Source organism: Podarcis melisellensis (genome assembly GCF_964234715.1).
Source record: "Podarcis melisellensis genome assembly, chromosome: 9".
Classification (NCBI taxonomy): domain Eukaryota; kingdom Metazoa; phylum Chordata; class Lepidosauria; order Squamata; family Lacertidae; genus Podarcis; species Podarcis melisellensis.
The window spans coordinates 5,376,576-5,397,622 of record NC_138541.1 but is presented as its reverse complement, the minus strand read 5'-3'; the positions used below and the strand labels follow the sequence as shown (position 1 = coordinate 5,397,622).

At 47.2% G+C, this 21,047-nt stretch overlaps 1 protein-coding gene and 1 long non-coding RNA gene across 2 annotated transcripts in view; one reads left to right on the top strand and one right to left on the bottom strand.

The window, feature by feature from the left end:
* Positions 1–1,350: 1,350 nt before the first annotated feature.
* The window catches only part of LOC309377621 (5-hydroxytryptamine receptor 7-like), a 73,920-nt gene continuing 54,223 nt past the window's right edge, over positions 1,351–21,047 (bottom strand). The window contains exon 4 of the transcript XR_014171614.1: positions 1,351–1,365. The gene's annotated coding sequence lies outside the window, so the exon portion shown is untranslated. The remainder of the gene's footprint in view (positions 1,366–21,047) is intronic.
* Positions 6,442–20,636, top strand: LOC309377828. Its single transcript, XR_014171700.1, has 3 exons — positions 6,442–6,763; positions 8,058–8,318; positions 20,439–20,636. It is a non-coding gene; the product is annotated as an uncharacterized lncRNA (long non-coding RNA).

Below are 21,047 nucleotides of genomic sequence, written 5' to 3'. Positions count from 1 at the left end.
GCTCTGGTCCATGGGGTCACAAAGAGTCAGACACGACTGAACGACTAAACAACAACAACAAGCACACCCAGCTGCACGGCTCCGAAAAGGTGGTTTATAAGGTTAAAACTTCGATACACTTGCAAAGTCGATGGGAGTTGGATAACACCTGAAGGATGCTGGGCTGGAGAAAGGTGGATCTTGTTCACAAAACCAGTGCAGGTAGCTGTTGTGTAATGATGGTATCTCCAACGTTGCATCTCTGGGCACCATGCTTCCCTCAGTCAACCCCCTTCGGTGATCCCCAAGGCTGCCATAACCTTGTATTTTAATCTTTTCATTAGGGAAAAGAAAATCAGTGGGGTAGGGTTTGGTTGAAGACAGGAGTGCCTGGCGTGCTCTGGTACAAGGGGTCATGAAGAGTCGGACATGACTAAATGACTAAACAACAACAAAGGGTTTGGTTGGCTGGGTGGGGGGGCACACTTTTGTGGGGGTTGCTTCCTGTTTTCTTTCTCTGCGTTTCCTTTGGCTTTGGTGTGTGTGAATATTTCGCCTGCTTTTCGGGGCTGGTTAATAATAATAATAATTTATTATTTATACCCTGCCCATCTGGCTGGGCTTCTCCAGCCACTCTGGGCGGCTTCCAACAAAATATTAAAATGCAGTAATGCATCAAACAATAAAAGCTTCCCTAAATAGGGCTGCCTTCAGATGTCTTCTAAAAGTCTGGTAGTTGTTCTCTTTGACATCTGGTGGGAGGGCGTTCCACAGGGTGGGTGCCACTACCGAGAAGACCCTCTGACTGGTTCCCTGTAACTTGGCTTTTTGGCAGCGAGGGAACCGCCAGAAGGCCCTCGGAGCTGGACCTCAGTGTCTGGGCTGAATGATGGGGGTGGAGACGCTCCTTCCGGTATACTGGACCGAGGCTGCTTAGGGCTTTCAAGGTCAGCACCAACACTTTGAATTGTGCTCGGAAACGTACTGGGAGCCAGTGTAGATCTTTCAGGACCGGTGTTATGTGGTCTCAGCAGCCGCTCCCAGTCACCAGTCTAGCTGCCGCATTCTAAATTAGTTGTAGTTTCCGGGTCACCTTCAAAGGTAGCCCCACGTAGAGCGCATTGCAGTAGTCCAAGCGGGAGATAATCAGAGCATGCACCACTCTGGCGAGACAGTCTGTGGGCAGGGAGGGTCTCATCCTGCGTACCAGGTGGAGCTGGTAGACAGCTGGCCTGGACACAGAACTGACCTGCACCTCCATGGACAGCTGCGTGTCCAAAATGACTCCCAGGCTGCGCACCTGGTCCTTCAGGGGCACAGTGACCCCATTGAGGACCAGGGATTCCTCCACACCCACCCACCTCCCGTCCCCCAAAAACAGTACTTCTGCTTTGTCAGGATTCAGCCTCAATCTGGGTATCGCCAGTTTTCCTTCTGTGAAATCGGTCTCTTGTGGGCAACCTCAGCAGTTTCTTAGCTTTCCAAATATTGCCTCCAGACACTGGGGATTCCTGGTCTACATACGACTGTCTCAAAATCCTGCCTCTCCCATAAGTGGTGTGTTAATGTCAGAATGCGCTCTGCTGTGTTAGGATGATGACACTGGACCCTGTAAGAATAACACACAGAGACTTATGGTCTCTGTGTGTGGTTTGGGAGCTGCACGGCCAGGGAAAAAACAATGCTGTCCAGGGTTGTAAAGACTGCAGAGAGAATAATTGGGTGCACTCTTCCCACCTTGGATCAAATCTATGCTTTCAGGTGCCATAAGAAAGCGGCAGAGATAACGCAGGATAGTGTGCACCCCGGAAATGATCTCTTTCAGCTTCTGCCTTATGGAAGAAGGTACGGGGGGCTTATGAAGGCCAGGACTAGCCGCCTGAGAAACAGTTTCTACGCAAATGCAATTCTGGTTCTAAATGCAGCATAAGGGGTCTCTATAGTATATTGTATTTTAAAATGGTGTTTCAGAATTTTTAGGGGTTTTTGAATGTTTTATTTAGTTTATGTAGTTTTGTAGTAGTTTTATGTAGTTTTTCATTTTCATTGTTCTGCATGGGACAATGACAATAAAGATATCGTATATCGTATTGTATATCGTAAAAACAGAGTTGGAAGGGTCACCCAGGATCATCTAGTCCACCCCCCGCCATGCAGGAATCTCAACTAAAGCATTCATGACCTCTGCTTAAAAACCTCCAGTCAAGGAGAATCCACTGCATCTCGTGGTCCTCTGTTCCACTGCTTTTACCATCAGAAAGTTATTCCTGATGTTCAGTCAGAATCTCCTTTCTTGTAACTCGAGGCCATGAGTTCGAGTCCTGCCCTCCAGAGAAGGTATAAAGTCGCTACTCTGCTAGACTTGCTGCAGTCACTTAAATGCCCCTTGAAGCATGCTTAATTCCATGCAGAAAGAGAATCTCGCTTACATAAGTTAGCATGGTTTTGATAACTGGACATCTGTTATGGGAACTGCTGATGCTCATTTTGTGGTCATGTCAACCACTCGGAGCAACCAGATCTACCTTGAAGACATTATTGGGGTTTCTGAAAAAGCTGCGCCCCCAGTATCTCCACGCCCTTGCAGACCTTCTCTGAACACTCCCAATTGTGTCAAAGATCTGCTTGCAACGTGTGAAGTTAATTACTTTGTGTTGAGCTGCATCGGGGAAATGTGATTTTAATTAAGCAAGTGTGCGTCACGAAAACATATGGGAGAAGCCAGAAAAACACTAACACATTAGCAAAAGGGGGTGAATCGTTGCCAGGAGAGCAGCAGCGCTGGCAACCTGCAGAAAGTTGCATGCTGTCTCTCTCTCTCTGATCGCTTGCTTGAAAAGATCTGGGATATAGCTGTCTTGGTTCATTGGTGAGCTGGGCCACAGGAACTGTCTCGTGCGTGACTAGGGTCAGGATCAAAAAAGCTGTGGGACAAGCTGGACGTTAGGAATGAAGGACAAGCCAGGACCAAAGGGCAAGCCGGAACTGAAGGACAAGCCAGAACTGAAGGACAAGCCAGAAGAAGAAGAAGAAGAAGAAGAAGAAGAAGAAGAAGAGTAGTAGTTTGGATTTGATATCCCGCCTTTCACTCCCTTTAAGGAGTCTCAAAGCCGCTAACATTCTCCTTTCCCTTCCTCCCCCCCAACAAACACTCTGTGAGGTGAGTGGGGCTGAGAGACTTCAGAGAAGTGTGACTGGCCCAAGGTCACCCAGCAGCTGCATGTGGAGGAGCAGAGACGCGAACCCGGTTCCCCAGATTACGAGACTACCGCTCTTAACCACTACACCACACTGGCTCTCAGTCGGTCAGAACTAAAGGACAAGCCAGAACTGAAGGACAAACTAGAAGCCAAGACCTAAGGACAAGTCAGAACTGAAAGACAAGCCAGAAGTCAGAACTGAAGGACAAGCCAGGACCAACAGACAAGCCAGAAGTCAGGACTGAAGGACAAGCCAGGACCAACAGACAAGCCAGAAGTCAGGACTGAAGGACAAGTGTTGTAAACAAAAATTGCCCTTTTCCCTTATGGGGTATCCAAGAGCCCATATAGAGTCCTTACATAGGTTCCCTATTGGTAGGAGAGAATAACAGAGGCCAACCAGAGAATATTGAGAAGCAAAGCCGCTAGGAAGCTTGATCTTTTATTGATCTGTTGCAACAGGGTGCTCCCCTTACACGCAGGAGAGAGGAGGAACCCCGAAAAATGACGTGCAAGGCCTTATAAAGACTTTTGAATTCCCCTGCTGTCGATCAAGACCACCCCCAGAAACAGCAAACATACATCACAGAAGGGGTGTAACCTAAGACCACCCCTCAGATACATCACACCTACATCACAGAAAAGGCGGTCTAAAACAGAACATTTGAATATTTTTTTTCTCCTGTCCTTGTTTATCTCCTGTCTGGCAGGTTACTTGATTGGATTGCCTGGGGAGCCTGGCTAGTCTTTTGTAATGATAAATACTTAGTTCCTGGGCCAGGTCACAGGCTCACACCCTATTCATATCTTAAATGTGCCCTTAAGACAGGATTTGTGAGGAAAGAGACAATGGGAGGTTTCCCACTTTGACCTTGCAGAGAAAACATTTGCTCAGTTTAGGAATCAAAATGGTTCCAGGTCAGTATTCCTGTGCTGATCTATGTACGTGCTTGGTTGGTACACTTATGAAGATTACCATATATCTAAGACCATAAAAAGGCAACGAACGTCACTGAGAAGCTGCCACCTGCAGTTCAGCAGCTCAGCCACATGAGGGAGCTGCACACAGACCCAGCCATTCCTGTAAGCTTAATTCTTTCGGTGAAAAACCCAGTCCTTTGAATTGACTAAGAGGGCAGCCTCTGATGAAGCAGACAGCATTATTAACTCTGATGCACCAAATCACGCTGTGTTTAACTCATAAAATGCTGCACTTTAAATGCACGGATATTTATCACTTTTAATGCAAGAGCATATAAAAAGTGCAGGTGGCCAGTTGCATTTCCACAGATGCATTCGCCCACCTTTCTCATGGAAGAGAATAGCTCTTCTAAGAGGGTATCCCTGCTACACCATCAGGCTAAAACAAGGGCAGGCTCTGAGTGGGACTGCCCCCCTGTGGACAACCATCACAACTGCAGCTTGGTGGTGGTACTTTTGGTTTTTCCCCTGGGCATTCTTCTTCTTCTTCTTTGGAGATCCCTCATAGCCGAGTAAGATTGTCTTCCATAAACACGGTTTTAGCAATGAGTCCGTTAGTGACTGTGGAAGCCAATTCTGGATCCACACGTCCTTCCACAGTGGGGACATTGGTTCCCGGGCGGGAGTTGATCATGGTGTGGATTTGACAAGCGCATTCTCCTCTTAGCACATTTCTCTCTTGCGTCCTGAGTTCGAGTGTCTTCAAAGCCCATGACACTTTGGTAAAGGCTGTTCTCCAACTGGAGCGCTCGCAGGCCAGTGTTTCCCAGTTGTCAGTGTTTATACTACATTTTGTTTAGATTTGCCTTGAGACAGTCTTTAAACCTCTTTTGTTGACCACCAGCATTACGCTTTCCATTTTTAAGTTCACAATAGAGTAGTTGCTTTGGAAGACGATCATCAGGCATCCGCACAACATGACCAGTCCAACAAAGTTGATCTTGAAGAATCATTGCTTCAACACTGATGAGTGATAGGCCAAGCTTTTCGTAAGCTTCTGCAAAGATATTCAGGATGGTTTGGAGGTCGTCCTCTGAGCATGCACAGACTACGTTGTCATCAGCATACTGAAGCTCTATGACGGAAGTTATGGTAACCTTACTCTTTGCTTTCAGCCTGCTCAGATTGAAGAGCGTTCCATCTGTTTGATATATGATTTCTACTCCGATGGGAGTTTCCCTTCCACAAAGTGTAGGATCATGGCAATGAAAATAATGAATAGAGTTGGGGCAATAACACAACCCTGTTTAACGCCTGATCCCACTGTGAATGGTTCACTTTGAGAGCCATTGTTGTCTGCGATTGTTGCTGTCATATTATCATGGAGGAGCCGAAAGATGTTTACAAATTTATATGGGCAGCCAATTTTCAGAAGGACAGTCCACAGGGCATTACGATTTACAGTGTCGACAGCCTTAGTTAGGTCAATAAACGCCATATACAGGGGTTGCTTTTGCTCTCTGCATTTTTCTTGAACCTGTTGAGCGGTGAAAATCATGTCCACTGTCCCCCTAGAAGGCCAAAAACCATTTGGGGATTCAGGAAGGGTCACCTCAGATTTTGTTAAGAGACGGTTTGCTAAGATCCTTGCAAGAATTTTGCTGGCTGCAGCTAATAGTGTTGGTGCAGGATGCGGCTCTGTAGCTAGAGGTCAGAGGTTCATCAAGATCCAACCTGTTGGTACGTGAACATCTACTCTTGGGTTCTCATTTCTTTCTGCAGCAGTGTTCTTTTAACAGAAAAAAATTCTTGCATCTTTTACTTTTTTTATAGCAGCAGCAGCATTCCACCTCTCTCTTAGTGATATTCCCATTACAGGAATAAACACCATTTAGAGACTTGGGCAGGCCACTCCCTCTCAGTCTAAGCTACCTCGCAAGGTTGTTGTTGTAAGGATAAATTTCTCAATCAAGAGTTATCTTATGTCCATTATGAGTCAAGCTCGGCTTTCTGGCTGAGCCATCTTGTCCAAGGAAAGGAATCGATTTTGATGATGCGATTTCAAAATTTGAAGAGAACACAAGTTAGGAAAAAAAGATTTTAAGTGCTTGTGCTCACAATGTTAAATAAATAAACCTGAAAATAACACTTGCAATTGTATCTTATTTTTCCTTCTTTTAATAATTTCAACGTGGGGAGGGCTGACTAGAAATTTTCCACACCGGGCACCACCTCACCTTGCTACACCACTGTTTGGAGTCTTTATTATTTACAAAACTTTACGCTGGCCATTAATAAAGAAAGAAAGAAATAAAGAAACACAATCTTTTTCTCTTTTCAGCCATCTGGCCAGAGACCTAATGCCGATTCATTCACATACTCATTTTACACTGACCCAGACTTAGCTGATCGCATTCCCTGGTAAGGACAGCAGTTGCTGGGGAAATTTTCCGTTGCCTAGGAACTTGTTCAAGGCCATTTACAAGTTTCTTCTAGAATATTCCAACCACCAAGTTTGTCATGCACCGCAAGGTCAGTGCCACTCCTAGAACTCTCCATCTGGGAAGAGAGAGATGAGCTTCAGCAGCCAGCATATCTGCTCCACAGAAGGATATTCTCCGATCTTAGACCTTAGCTTTTCCTGTTGGGCTACCGGACAATATGTGAGATGTCTGCATTCTGTCAAGGGCTGGGCAAATCAGTTTAACTTTTATAAAAATGGGCGCAAATATGGGGAAAGGAGCAAAAGAGAACCTGTTTTTCCTTTTACAGGTTTTGTTTCTGCTGCCATCTAGTGGCCAGTTCAAGGCTTTAGCAATTGTGGCAGGAGGGAGAGTGATGGACCAGAAAATGTTGTTGTTGTTAAAATGAACATTCAGAAAGGGCTGGAGGTGTTTCTTTTTATCCATGCGTAGGCAGATATATATTTTTCGCTCCATAAGATGCACCTGACCATAAGACAAACCTAGTTTTTAGAGGAGGAAAAAAAGAAGAAAAAAAATTCTGAACGAAACAGTGGATGTATGATTTTTGTGGTTCATGCTATGGCCACAGACCTGTGATTTGACGGTGAATTTGGGGTGACCCAATGCAAAAATCCTGAGTATCCATGTGGATCCGTGTTTTGTAACCCCGTTTTTGCACCATTGCAGCCCTACACAACAGTGGGTGCATGATTTTTTGGGTGCAGGCTGTAGCCATGGACATGATATGTGATCTGATGGTGAATTTGGGGTGACCCAATGTAAAAATCCTGAGGATCCATGGGCTTTTACCTTCCTCCTCCCAGGCAGCCTCCGCTAGCATCCCTTATCTCTCTTCCGATCCCACTGATCAGCTGCTTCCTTTCAAGACTCCCTTCCCTCTTGTTTGCCTTAGTGTCTTTTCCTTAGCTGGAGGAGTTTTTTGCTCCTCCTTTTCTTCTAATTTCTCTCCTTATTGCTTTAGTCTTCCTGTTTCCCCCCTTTGCAAGTTTGCTGTCTTTACCTCCCCCCTCCCAGGCAGTCTCCTTTATCTCTAGCGTCACTTATCTCTCTCCCCAATAGGCGAACGATCAGTGGCTTTGTTTCAACACCTACTTCACTCTTTCAAAAAAAAAAGAAAACACTATCTGCTTCTTGCCCCTGGGCAATTCGGCTCCAGCGACCACGCATTCGCCCCATAAAACACACAGACATTTCCCTTTACTTTTTAGGAAGAAAAAAGTATGTCTTATGGAGTGCAAAATACGGTACTTGGGGAATTTGATCTTTGCAGATCTTCACATGTACTGGCCTGGCCTGGTCTGCACCTCACAGACTAAGGTGAGAATTGGAAGGTCAGGTTCCGTACTTCTGTCTGAAATGCTGGGGTGCAGTTTTGTGTTAGCTTAAGTCTATCAAAATGCCTTTTAAATCATATGTTTTGAGAGAAAGCACATTGTTTATCACTTATATTTCCCCCCGACCTTTCCCCCAGGGAGCTCAAGTTGTCTGACGTGGTTCGTCTCTAATTTTATCCTCGCGACAAGAACCCTGTGAGGTGGGTTAGGCTGCAAGAAGGTGGAGAGCCCAAGGCCTATTTGAACCCAGCTCACCCAAGTCTTAATCTGCCACACTAATCACTCGCCCACAATGTCTCTCCGCACCAGAGAGAGTTGGTTTCCATGTGGATTAAAACAAAAAGCAGATGAATGCAGAAACAAACAGAATGGAACAGACTTGCGAGCACAAGCATAAAGTGAGAAAAACAGATCTATTCATCTCTACCTAAAAGTGATCTAATAGGTCTTTTAAATTTAGAATTAATCATTTAACAAACACAGTTTTAATAAGCTGATAACACAGGCTTTGGGCTGATAAACATTCGATGTCCTTTTAAATGTGCTGGTGGGAGGGGGCTGTTGCGTTTGTTGTTGTTCTTGTTTTATAATGTATTTTGGGTTCTCATTTTGCATTTTTATGTTGTGAACTGTCCTGTGATCTTTGGATAAAGGGCAGTGTGCTGGTCCTGGGGGGGTTACCGTGCGGCGTGTTCCGAGTCCAGTCCGAGGTCAAGGGTGTGGTATGGAGGCTGTCCGTCAAGGCTGAAGCGGGGTCCAAGGCAAGGAGTCGGGTGTGGTCAGGAACTCTGGCAGAAGAGCAGGACAGGGTGCCAGCAGGAGCAGGTTACCAACAATATTGCTCCTCCCAACCTGGGACTGGGCTGGCTGGCTCTGGGGCATAGGGCGGCCCTGGTCCACAGGTGACTCGCCTCTCCTGGCCTAGAGGCGAGCACTCCTCCTGCGGGAACTTAGTTCCCTCCGCCTCTCTGCCCTGAGCCTCTGCAGCTCAGGAGAGGCTGGAGGGTTACTGGACCCAGAGGCAACCTCACCTTTCCCTGACGGGGCTGAGAGTGGAGCACCTGCAGGCAATGGGTCCTCCATCACCTCCGGAACCAGAGCAGACTCAGCTGGTACCTGCACCTGAGGATCCAGCACAGGTGAGGACCTTTCAGGCTCAAGCCCCAGCCCTGGCTCAGCTGGAGGCGGGGACTCCTGTGCAGGTTGGGATTCCTCAGGTTCAGCCTCTGAATCCAATTCCCAGGCCATCACAGGCATCTGTCTGTCTCAGGAGACAACAGAGGAAGGCGCCTTTAGAGGTGAAGTCAAACCTTTGGAGAGTTACAGCGCCTGCTGTAGCTGTAGAAACCGATGTGGGAGAGACATGTTTTGTTGCAGCGGGGGCAGACAAAGGCGTCTGGTTGTGCTGCTGCAGATGCACAGAGGCATTTTTTCTCTCTGTGCTCGTCCCAGCAGTCATTCCTTCTGTGGCCACTGCTGTGGATCCACAACTTGACTGTCTGTCTCCAGGTGCTGCCCAGCTGCAGAATATTGGGGGGGGGCTAGCCCCTTCACAAAAGGGACGCAGGTGGCGCTGTGGGTTAAAGCCTCAGCGCCTAGGGCTTGCCGATCGAAAAGTCGGTGGTTCGAATCCCCACGGCGGGGTGCGCTCCCGTTGCTCGGTCCCAGCGCCTGCCAACCTAGCAGTTCGAAAGCACCCCCAGGTGCAAGTAGATAAATAGGGACCGCTTACTGGTGGGAAGGTAAACGGCGTTTCCGTGTGCTGCGCTGGCTCACCAGATGCAGCTTTGTCACGCTGGCCACGTGACCCGGAAGTGTCTCCGGACAGCGCTGGCCCCTGGCCTCTTAAGTGAGATGGGCGCACAACCCCAGAGTCTGTCAAGACTGGCCCGTATGGGCAGGGGTACCTTTACCTTTACCTTTAGCCCCTTCACTCAATTTTTTTGGGGAGCCTTGGCCCCTACGGCCCCACATGGATGGCGTGCCTGTTTGGGGAAGGAGGGGAAAGGGGGAAGCTACTGGGACCCATAGGCTTAGTTTCCATCACCGTGCCAGGTCATAGCTGTCAACTTACAGATTTGAAAATAAGGGACCAGCAGCCTCGAAAATAAGGGATCAGCAGCCAAAATAAGAGATTTTCCGGGCACAGATATGTTCAACTTCTGAGCCCCTCCAAGCCAAAGACAGGAAGCCCAGCCAGAAGCCAAACAAAGCCTCAAGCGGTGGTTCCCACAGCACAGCAACCCAGCAAAGGGGATGCAGCAAGGAAAACCACCATCACCTCTCCGCTGGGAAGCGCTGAGCAAAGGTGAGTCCCCAGGCAATGCGGCCGATTTGATCGGCACAAGGCATGCAAGCTCCACCCCCCAGTTGTTCTTAGACTCCTTATTGGGTGAGCAACGCAATCAAGCAACACAGTTGGATCCTCCTTCCTCCCTGGCTGGCAGGGAGGGAGGGAGAGGAGCTGCTTCCTTTGAAACCGGGGAAATTTAAGGGACATCACAGCGCTGGGATAAGAGACTTTCCCGCCAAATAAGGGACGGTTGACAGGTATGTGCTGGGCTAGTTGAATCGGGGCCACGGAGCCAAATTTTGAGGAAACTGATAATTTAAGACACAGTCACTGAGCTGGAAGATATTGTGGAGTGCTGGGGAGCAGACAGAAAGCTTTGAATCTCCTTCGCTGACTCCTTGACTTTACAGCCTTTTCACCTTTCCCACCCTTATAACTTTGCGGGCTGTAACTTACCCCTTTCCTGGAACACACCCAGACAAGAAGAAAATTGCTTTTATATTCCGTTCTTGCCTCTTATAATAATTTTGCACCAGGTTTGGTTTCCCTGCGCTGAGTTTGTCACACTTCCGTGGCCTCCTAATTAATCTTTGTTACTACATTTGGAAGATTGTGCTTCGCTCCTTATCAGAGCTGTTCCTGATTATTTTTACACAGAGCTAACCTTTACCAGCTTGGCTTATTAATAGCACTGATTAACTGTTACACGTAGCGTGCTCAGCTTTGTCCTGGGGATAGATTTCATTTTAATAGGTTCCATTTCATTTCTCCTTATTTTCTTTATTCTTGGGTGAGCCTCAGGCTCCAGTATTTTATTTTAAGGCAGTCTTCACCAACCTGAAGTTGCCCAGAAATTTTGGACCACAGCTCCCATCAGTCCCAGTCCGTAGGGCCCTGGGGCTAATGTTGTGGTGTAATTAGCCGCTTGGGTGCCAGGTGCGGTGTGCGTATCCTGCTGCCAGGGACGGGGCGAGCCACCCATGGGGCAGGGTACATTGTGTGGAGCCTCTTCGTCGCCACCCCCTCAGCTGTAGGGCAGCTGAGGTAGAGGCGGGGCGTAGACGCAAGCCTCACGTTGCCGTTTCAGGCTCCCAAGCCACCACATCTGAAATATACTCAGAGTCGAGTGTGGCTTTCATGCTCTTTATTCAGCTCATAGTAGTGAGGAATGGAAGTTCCCCCGAAATGTCTGCTTTATATACATTATTTACACAATGGGCCCCACGTGATTGGCTAATTCTGGGATTCTACTGTAGGCCAATCAGGTTGCGGAATCACTTCCACCCGGAGTTGGATTGGGTGGCTCCTGCGGACCAATCAGTCTGCTGCATTCTGAATCCTATTGTTCTAGAACCAATCAGACTGCTGCCTTTTGGATCCAATTCAACTCAGTACATTACAAATACCCTGCTGTTTCTCCCTTCTCAGTTACACTGCCCAATTGGAGAGATGCTATGGGCTGGTCCTGCCCCATCCATTTCCTTGCAAAACAGTTTCAGGCTAAGAACGGACCTCCAGAACGAATTAAGTTCTTAACCCGAGGTAAAGGTAAAGGGACCCCTGACCATTAGGTCCAGTCATGACCGACTCTGGGGTTGTGGCGCTCATTTCGCTTTATTGGCCAAGGGAGCCAGTGTACAGCTTCCGGGTCAAGTGGCCAGCATGACTAAGCCGCTTCTGGCGAACCAGAGCAGCGCACAGAAACACCATTTACCTTCCCGATGGAGTGGTACTTATTTATCTACTTGCACTTTGACGTGCTTTCGAACTGCTAGGTTGGCAGGAGCAGGGACCAAGCAACAGGAGTTCATCCTGTTGCGGGGATTCGAACCGCCGACCTTCTGATCGGCAAGTCCTAGGCTCTTTGGTTTAACCCACAGCACCACCCGCGTCCCTTAACAGTAGACCTGACTTAAGCATGTTTTTTCTGTGTGTGTTCCTCGCCAGCAGTGACGCGAGAGAGCATGTGTTTGTGTGTTTGCTACAGTTGTATAAAAGCTGTGTGTATCCTTTCTTCGGGGCTCGGTTCTTTTGGAGATATCCAAACCAAGACTCAGTGCTGCAGCTTTGAATAAACTCTTTTCAACTTTCCAACTAGTGGCGTAGCGGCATTTGCTGGTGCCCGGGATGTGTGCTTGCATGCACTGGGCAGAAGCAGGGCACAGAGGATGAACAGAGCCTGCCATGCCAGCCCTGCCCTCACCGCCAGAGCCAAGCGGGGCCATCTGCCCACCTGCACAGGGGGTAGCCCAGCCAGCCAACATGGTTTTGGTGGGTGAACCCCCCTGATGCCCACAGAGAGGAAAGCTGGGCTGGGCCACGTTGGGGTCACCCCTTGCCACGTCCTTCTGTCCTCACCCGCTCTCTGTCCAAGCAAGGAGTCAACAAGCACTGGCCAGGCGGCCATTCAGTGAGGGGACCAGGGATGCGAGACGGCGAGGCCTAGCCCGGCTCCGAAGCCCAGAGAGCCCCAGCGGCAGGCAGAGCAGGATGGGGGGCCCTGGTTTGTGACCCCTCAAATTTGTGCTACGCCCCCATTTCCACACTCGTTCACTTCATTTGGCTGGTGAGGGGTAGTGTTTTGTATTTTGTTCCAGTAACAAGGACGTTCACAGCTTAAAGAGACGTGTGGAAATACCCTGAAGAGAAGACCTTAGGAGAACTCGTTTCTCCCATGAGCAATACAACAAAACAGTAAATGGTTATTCAGCCTAGCAGAACTCTGTGTTTGTTACTGATGCTGGCGACAGGACAGAGCACGTAAATGATAATTAATGGCTCTTATATGGCTTATTAAACAGAGTAATTCTATTGAACTGTCACGGAGGAAAACACAATTCAACAGGCAAGTTGCCACGTCTCTTCCGATGAAGTCAATGAATCCTGCAAATGTTAAGGCGGTAGCAGTTACAACAGCAGGAGATAAAGGGAGGTAGATTTAAGAAGCTGAAAGCAACCGCTTTCATAATAATTAAAATTATACTCTTTCAAAACTGCAAAACGGCCTCCAGAGACCCCGAACAAGTCTGATCTTGCATTTACGGCTCATCTAACATGTAGTGGAGTGGTTTAAATAAATTGATGGGTATTTTGCAGCCCTAAAGATCCAGCGTAAATGAGATTTGAAGCAAGGCAGCTGAGATCTGAATGGAAAGGATTACGACTGAAAGAGGGATGTCTAGGGACGAAGGAGACATCCATGCCATTTATATTCTGATTTCAGCTGCCTTCAGAAGACACCGGTCCTTTGCAATTTGTACTGTGCCGAATTGTCTGATGCAGTTCTCTGACCCAAACCATGGGTGCATTGTGGGGAGAATGCTTGCAAAAATATGTGCATTTGGCACAAACACATGTGGGAACGTGCCTATTCGAAGAAATTGCTGGTGAAATTTTGCCAACACAGGCAAAAATTCCTGAGAGGAGATATGACAGCCATCTTAAAGGCTGTCACACGGAAGAGAAAACAAATTTGAATTCTGGAATTTTTATGTAGAGATATTTAAAGTTTAATTTAAAAAATTGACACACACGCACGTACGCAAAATGCAACATGGTTCCCAGTCTTTTATCCTGAAAGCGTCCTTAGTTGCAAACCCAGAAGAAGTAGCTTGTTCTCCCACCCCTTCAGCCCTGGAAACAACACCACTTAAATCTGACATTTTGCAACGTGTTGCTGCGAGAGCAGCTGCAATCGCTCTCTCCCTTGTTACTGTCAGATGCCAAGAGGCCTGCGAGAGAAGGAAGACTGGACGAGCGCCGGAGAGATGGATAATAAACTCAGCGTGGCGCCCTTTATGAGGACTTTGCCAGCTTGGTGGGGAGGCGATGACAGGGGAAACGATCGCCTTGGGGCCATTCGCCTCTTGACAGGACTGCGGGACGGAATTAGAAACATGTTATTAGCAAGCACCTCCTACCGAAGGCAGCGATGGCTACAGAATGGGCTTCTCTGGCTGAAGACAGCGGCAAAGACTGCAGGGGGAGAGACCTTTTAGGGATTGCTGTCAACAAACTACTGTTCAGTTTTCCTGGTGGGATTCCCCCCCCCCCACTCTCGATTTTCTTTTCAATCTCAAAACAGACTTGTGCAGGAAAAGTGTCCCTAGGATGTTTTGTCCCTGCCTTGCCTTTTGTTACATCCCTCTTGGTTTTTAAAAGCGGAGGCGGGTTAATCAGAAGTGACTTTCCAGGTGGGCTGGAACCACTATGCCAGCTTCTGGGCAGGTGTGTCACTGTCAAAAAACCAAAGTGCTGCACCAGCAAGTACAATATAGCCCATCTGCAGCGCCACAAATCCAACTCAATGGTGTAACGTTGGAAAATGTCAATCACTTCTCCTACCTAGGCAGTTATCTTTCCACAAGGGTCAACACTGATGCTGAAATCCAGCATTGCCTGAGCTCTGCGAGTGCAGCTTTCTCCTAATTGAAGTGCAGACTGTTTGAGGACCAGGACATTGCAGGGAAACCAAAATGCTTGTTTACAAAGCTATTGTACTCCCAACCTTACTGTATGCTTGTGAAGCATGGACCACTTACAAACACCATCTCCAACTCCTCGAAAGATTCCATCAACAGTGTCTCCAAAAAAAATGACACATCACTTGGGAAGACAGGCAGACTCATATCAGTGTACTGGAAGAAGCAAAGATCACCAGTGTTGAAGCAATGGTTCTTCAACATCAACTTCGTTGGACTGGTCATGTTGTGTGGATGCCTGATGATCGTCTTCCAAAGCAAGTACTCTATTCTGAACTTAAAAATGGAAAGCATAATGCTGGTGGTCAACAAAAGAGGTTTAAAGACTGTCTCAAGACAAAACTAAAAAAATGTAGTATAAACACCGACAACTGGGAAACACTGGCCTGCAAACGCTCCAGTTGGAGAACAGCCTTTACCAAAGGTGTCATGGGCTTTGAAGACTCTCGAACTCAGGACGCAAGGGAGAAATGTGCTACAAGGAAGACACACTTGGCAAACCCCAGTGGCATAGCGTGTGTTGTCAGCACCCGGGGCAAGGCAAGTAATTTGCACCCCCCTAACCCGTGGATTTGCGCCCCCTAACCCTAACCCCCAGATGTTGCGCCCGGTGCGGCCGGCCCCCCTGCACCCCCCATGCTACGCCACTGGTAAACCCTCACCGTGATCAACTCCCGCCCGGAAACCAATGTCCCCACTGGGGAAGGATGTGTAGACCCAGAATTGGCCTCCACAGTCACTTATGGACTCATTGTTAAAACCGTGTTTATGGAAGTCCATCTTACTTGGCTACAAGTGATCGCCAAAGAAGAAGAATGCTTTTAAGGCACCCCAAGCTCCAGACTGGAGAAAAGGCAAAACTGGGGTTGCGGCACTCATCTCGCTTTATTGGCCGATGGAGTCGGCGTACAGCTTCCGGGTCATGTGGCCAGCATGACTAAGCTGCTTCTGGCGAACCAGAGCAGCGCACGGAAACGCCGTTTACCTTCCCGCCAGAGTGGTACCTATTTATCTACTTGTACTTTGATGTGCTTTCGAAATGCTAGGTTGGCAGGAACAGGGACCGAGCAACGGGAGCTCACCCCGTCGCGGGGATTCGAACAGCAAACCCTAGGCTCTGTAGTTTAACCCATAGCGCCACCTATGTCCCATGGTATCATCCAAAGGTCCGCTCAATTCTCCTAAGAAGATGGTGCCTCTGGCAAACGGGGAACTGTCTGGGGTGCCCCACTCTGTCCAACAAAATACCAAACTCTTAGTATAGTAATTTTATTTTATTTTATTAAATTCGCTGTTCCCATTTAAAATCCTGATAATGAGGAAATGCTCTCGTCTACATAACCTTCCCTGCATTCTCCCGCACTCTCCTGGGCCTGCGTTTGAGAGAGCTTGAACTCTGCAGGAGTCTTCTAAGGCAACGAAGCAGAGCGCATTGCGGAAATCAGAACCAACAGATCCAGGGTGCCTTTCACCTACAGCTAAAATATTTATTATATCGGTTTCTCTTCCACCCCGCCCGTCGCACTCTGACAGGATAATGCTTTAAAAGCAGCGCGACTATAAAACGAAGGTAGAAAGAACTCAACACACCCGAAAGGATGCTAACATCCCAATCTCCTTATTACGTGCCTAGCCCCGATGGCCAAACTTCACTTTGAATAAAACTCTTAAGGATGTTCCCCAATAATTTCCACTATCACTCAAGAGTGGGCTTCAGTGAGAGCACCTCCTTAGGATTTGAGGTAGGGGTCTTTTCTACCTGGAGATGGCAGGAATTTAAACTTTGGCTTTCTGCATGCATCTAACACAGTGGTACCTCGGGTTACAAACGCTTCAGGTTACAGACGCTCCAGGTTACAGACTCTGCTAACCCAGAAATAGTACCTCGGGTTAAGAACTTTGCTTCAGGATGAGAACAGAAATCGTGCTCCGGCAGCAGCAGGAGGCCCCATTAGCTAAAGTGGTGCTTCAGGTTAAGAACAGTTTCAGGTTAAGAACGGACCTCCAGAACGAATTAAGTTCTTAACCCGAGGTACCACTGTAAAGCAGAATGAGGAGTGGAAAATCCAGTAGAAATCAACCACTATTGCATCAATGACATGTCGCAGAATATACCTGCAGAAGCCCAAAGTTAAGATACCAGTCCTCATGAAACATATGTTTATTCAGAGCTTCATGTGTAAGCACCAGACTTTTCATTAAAAGCAGTCCGTTCCCAGAAGCCTGTTGGAACAAGAAAGACTTGTTAGGATATTTCCGTTCCACCTTAAGAGAGAGCAGGCTTGTGAGTCACAGAGTCTGCGTATTTCCTGTTTCTCAGGATGCCTAAGTTTGCTATTGCTTTCGTTTTCTCTCTCTGCGCCAGAACACGCTAGCAGTCGGTCATGTTTTTCTTTGTTCTGACCAACGCTGAATAAACATTCTCAATGATACTCTCCTGAGTGCAACTTTTGCTGTGTGAATTCTGCTGATAGAGTGTGCACCAGCCCAGGAATGTGGCAATCTGTTTCTGAGGCTTGGTGCCGCTAATTGCTGATACTGCGTGACTACGGGACATCAACAGATCGTCCGGAGACGACGTGGAGGCAGTGATGGCCTTTGTCTCCCTGGCAGTATCCCAACAGTCCTCTGGCGGAAGGACAAGGAAGGAGCCAGTCTGGCTTTTCTAGGAAGGGAGTCCCAAAGTTGTCTGGGAGCTGCCACCAAGAAGGCCATCTCTTGAGTCCCCACCAAGCATGTCTGTAAGAGTGGAGGGACTAGAAGAAGGGCCTTTCCTGAAGATCTCAGAGCCCAGGCAGGTGCGTATGAGGGAATACGGTATTTTAGGACTGCAGTATCGCTGGGCCAGGTAAGTGGATGCAGACAGTGTATCCTTCCCTAATCCTTCTACCTGCTGCAGCCAACTTTGACCCATGAGAGGGGCCTTTCCTGCCAATCACCTGGTGTCACAATAATGTCTTAACTTTTTTTAAAAAATATAATTTTCATCGTTACAATTTTTCCACATTGAAAATAACAATCCATTAAACTTCCCTTTCCCCCCCTTCCATGGTTTCATCCAAGCTTCCATTACTACGGCATATTCTAGTTAATCCATATCTTCTCTCTCTCTCTCTCTCTCTCTCTCTCTCTCTCTCTCTCTCTCTCTCTCTCATTTATGCAACAACAGCAGCGAGAATGCTACTTGCCCAGAAATGGAACAAAGGAGAAGTACCAACTAAAGAAGAATAGCAGTAGAAACTGATGGACTATGCAGAGATGGCGAAACTGACTGAGAAGATCAGAAACCAGGAAGATCAAGTATTTTCAAAGGACTGGAGTAAATTCTTAATTTACTTAAAAGACCACTGTAAACAGTTAAAATCATTGGCAGGGATGTAATGACACTTGTAATGTGGAATTAACTATTGTAATTGTGGATATATAACAGATGGATAACAGTAAAAGATGCAAAATATTAATAATAATCTTAAATATGGAACCCATGGAGGGAGGGAAAGAGGTCTGAAGGTTCGAAAGAAACTCTTATTTTAATATTTAAAGTTGGTTAAAGTTAAAATGCACAAAATGGTTAAAGTTAAAATGCACAAAATTGTGTAAAACCAAGAAAAAAATATTATTTAAAAAAAGAAAAAGAAGAAAAAAAAAGAAGATCCCTGCGGGATCATCTCAAAGGTCCATCAAGTCCAATATAACATTTCCCACAATGCACCACTAAAGACTCCAGCAAACCTACGAGTGGCACACACAGCTTTGTGACCTGATGTGCAAAACTCGCTGGTCGATTATGCCGAACATAATGCATGCAGAAGGGGCCAATTTAGGGCATTTCTACATGCTGACGCTTCCTCAACTCTCTCCAGGAAAGGAAGACGGAATATATAAATATATATACATACGATGCCCAGAAGATCTCGGCGTTCGCATTGACAGCCCCACGGAGATGTCAGCTCAGTGTGCTGCTATGCTTAGCAAAGCGCATATAATGCATTCCGCCGAAATTCAAAGGAGGAGAGGGAATAGGAGGGGAAGCGTGGAATTGTTGTGATTGACAGGCAGGGCAGCGTTACCTTGAAGGAGAGTTTGCAAAGGCAGAGTGTCCCAGATAATGCCCAGGGTTTAAAATACTGTTGGAAGACTTTGGATTGCACAGGAGGAGCCCGGAGAATAATCTACTCGGAAGGAAGTTCTAATGCATCCAAAGGGGCTTACTCCTGTGTAAAGCGGTGTTAGCACTGCAGCCTAAGAAAAGTAAAGAGAACTGAGTTTGGACGTTATTGGATGTTGGCAGCCTTCCTGCAGATTTGATGGGGGGAGCAGCGGTCTTTGCCTGTTTGGGTGTCTGAGCTGTGAAATTGCCACGTAGGCACAACCTGCATTTCTGTAAATGAATACAAAATATTAAAATAAGGTTACCAGATTTTTTTTTCAAATAATCTGGGGACCCTTTTTTTTGAAAAGTGAAAAAAAAGTTATTAAAAAAAGTTATTTTTTAAAAAATAATAATTAAGAAGTAATCTTTTCTGTGGTATCCTCTGTCACGCGGCCTTCCTCTGGGCCCTGGCCTGCTCTCTTGGAGCGCTAGCCGCCATGGAGTAGGCTCAGGCCGGATCTGGGCTCAGCCACGTGTCCTTGCCCTCCCAGTGCTCTCCTTCCTCTCCTCCCTAGCTGCGGCGGCGGCGGTGGCGCAGCAAGGTTGGGGCTCCCCTCTTTTTTCTTCTTTCTCTTTCTCTCCTCCTTCTACTCTCCTCCTTCTCCCTGCGTCAGCTCCGGGTTTTTCTTGGTCCCAGAGCACCGCTGGGCAGTTGGCCGGGCACTCTCGCTCCTGGCTTGATTTGTTTCGCAGGGTGTGTGTGTCAGTGGTTCCCCCAGTTGATGCACCGGGCATCCCCAATTCCCACTTGGCAGTGGCAGCGGCAGTCTCAGCAGCCTGGAGCCAGCCAGGTAGAGCAGTTGGCTCTGGCTGGCTTCAGGAGCTGCCCGCTGCCATGGCACCCATATGATGTGTCTTGTGCCATTGAACCAATCATGCAACATTCATTCCCTACTAAGAAATCTACAACCATTAAAAGATAAACCGGGACATTAAATGAAATCCGGGGACATATTTTGTCCGGGGACAGATTTGTAAATCCGGGGACTGTCCCTGAGAAACAGAGACATCTGGTAACCATATATTAAATGCCAAGGATTCTGGAGTAACTTTCTTCCAAAGCGCACCAAACCTGGTTCAGCACTACAGTCGTACCTTGGTTCTTGAACGTTTTGGCTCCTGAACACCGCAAACCCGCAAGTAAGTGATTGCGAACATTTTTTTGGAAGCCAAATATCCGACATGGCTTCCACGGCTTCCGATTGAGTGCAGGAAGCTCCTGCAGCGATTCGGAAGCCGTGCCTTGGTTTTCAAATGTTTTTGGAAGTTGAACGGACTTCTGAAACGGATTCCGTTTGAGACCCAAGGTACACCCCTTGGATTTTTTGCCCCACTTGGGTGAGCCTACCAATGCATGCAAACCACTTTGCTGGATGAGACTAAGGAACTGCCTCACCAGAGGGATGCCTTCCTTCCTTGTGGCTGGACCAACCACCAGCCAATTTTAAATGGGCCCTATAGACAAATTTTGTATCAAACGTCAGGATTGTTTGTTTCCTTGCTTGTGCTTTGTTCTAATTATCTGGTTTTTTCCTAATGTATTTTAATGAAGATTTACTGTTGCTTTTTTCTTTCTTGCTTGCTCTTGCAGAAAAAGGCAGGATACAGACGTAAACAAAACATAACTCAGAGTTTTGCACCAGAAAAATAATGCCAGCTGTTGTGGTGAAATGTTCATGGGAAGTGAACTTTCTCCTGGTTACTTGTGGTCACAAGTATTGGTCACAAGATACCTCCATTTGAAGCAACCTCTTCTTATAAATAAAGACAACCTCATTCAGCTGCAGAAGCTTTTGTAGTTCTTTAAAACAATTGTGTTGTTTTTTAAAAAACAACAACCAAGGCGACTGTTTTACTGTACCTTTCTGACCGGTGTCAGATATAGGAGTACAGTGGTACCTCGGGTTACAGACGCTTCAGGTTACAGACTCTGCGAACCCAGAAATAGTACCTTGGGTTAAGAACTTTGCTTCAGGATGAGAACAGAAATCGTGCTCCAGCAGTGTGGCAGCAGCGGGAGGCCCCATTAGCTGACGTGATGCTTCAGGTTAAGAACAGTTTCAGTTCTTAACCCAAGGTACCACTGTACACTGTTCTTCATGGCTACTAACCAATCAGATTTCCCTTCACATTGCCCACACCCTTATCATATAGAAACTTGTGGTTTTTAAAAAAGTAAAATGTTGAGATTCTTGGGATG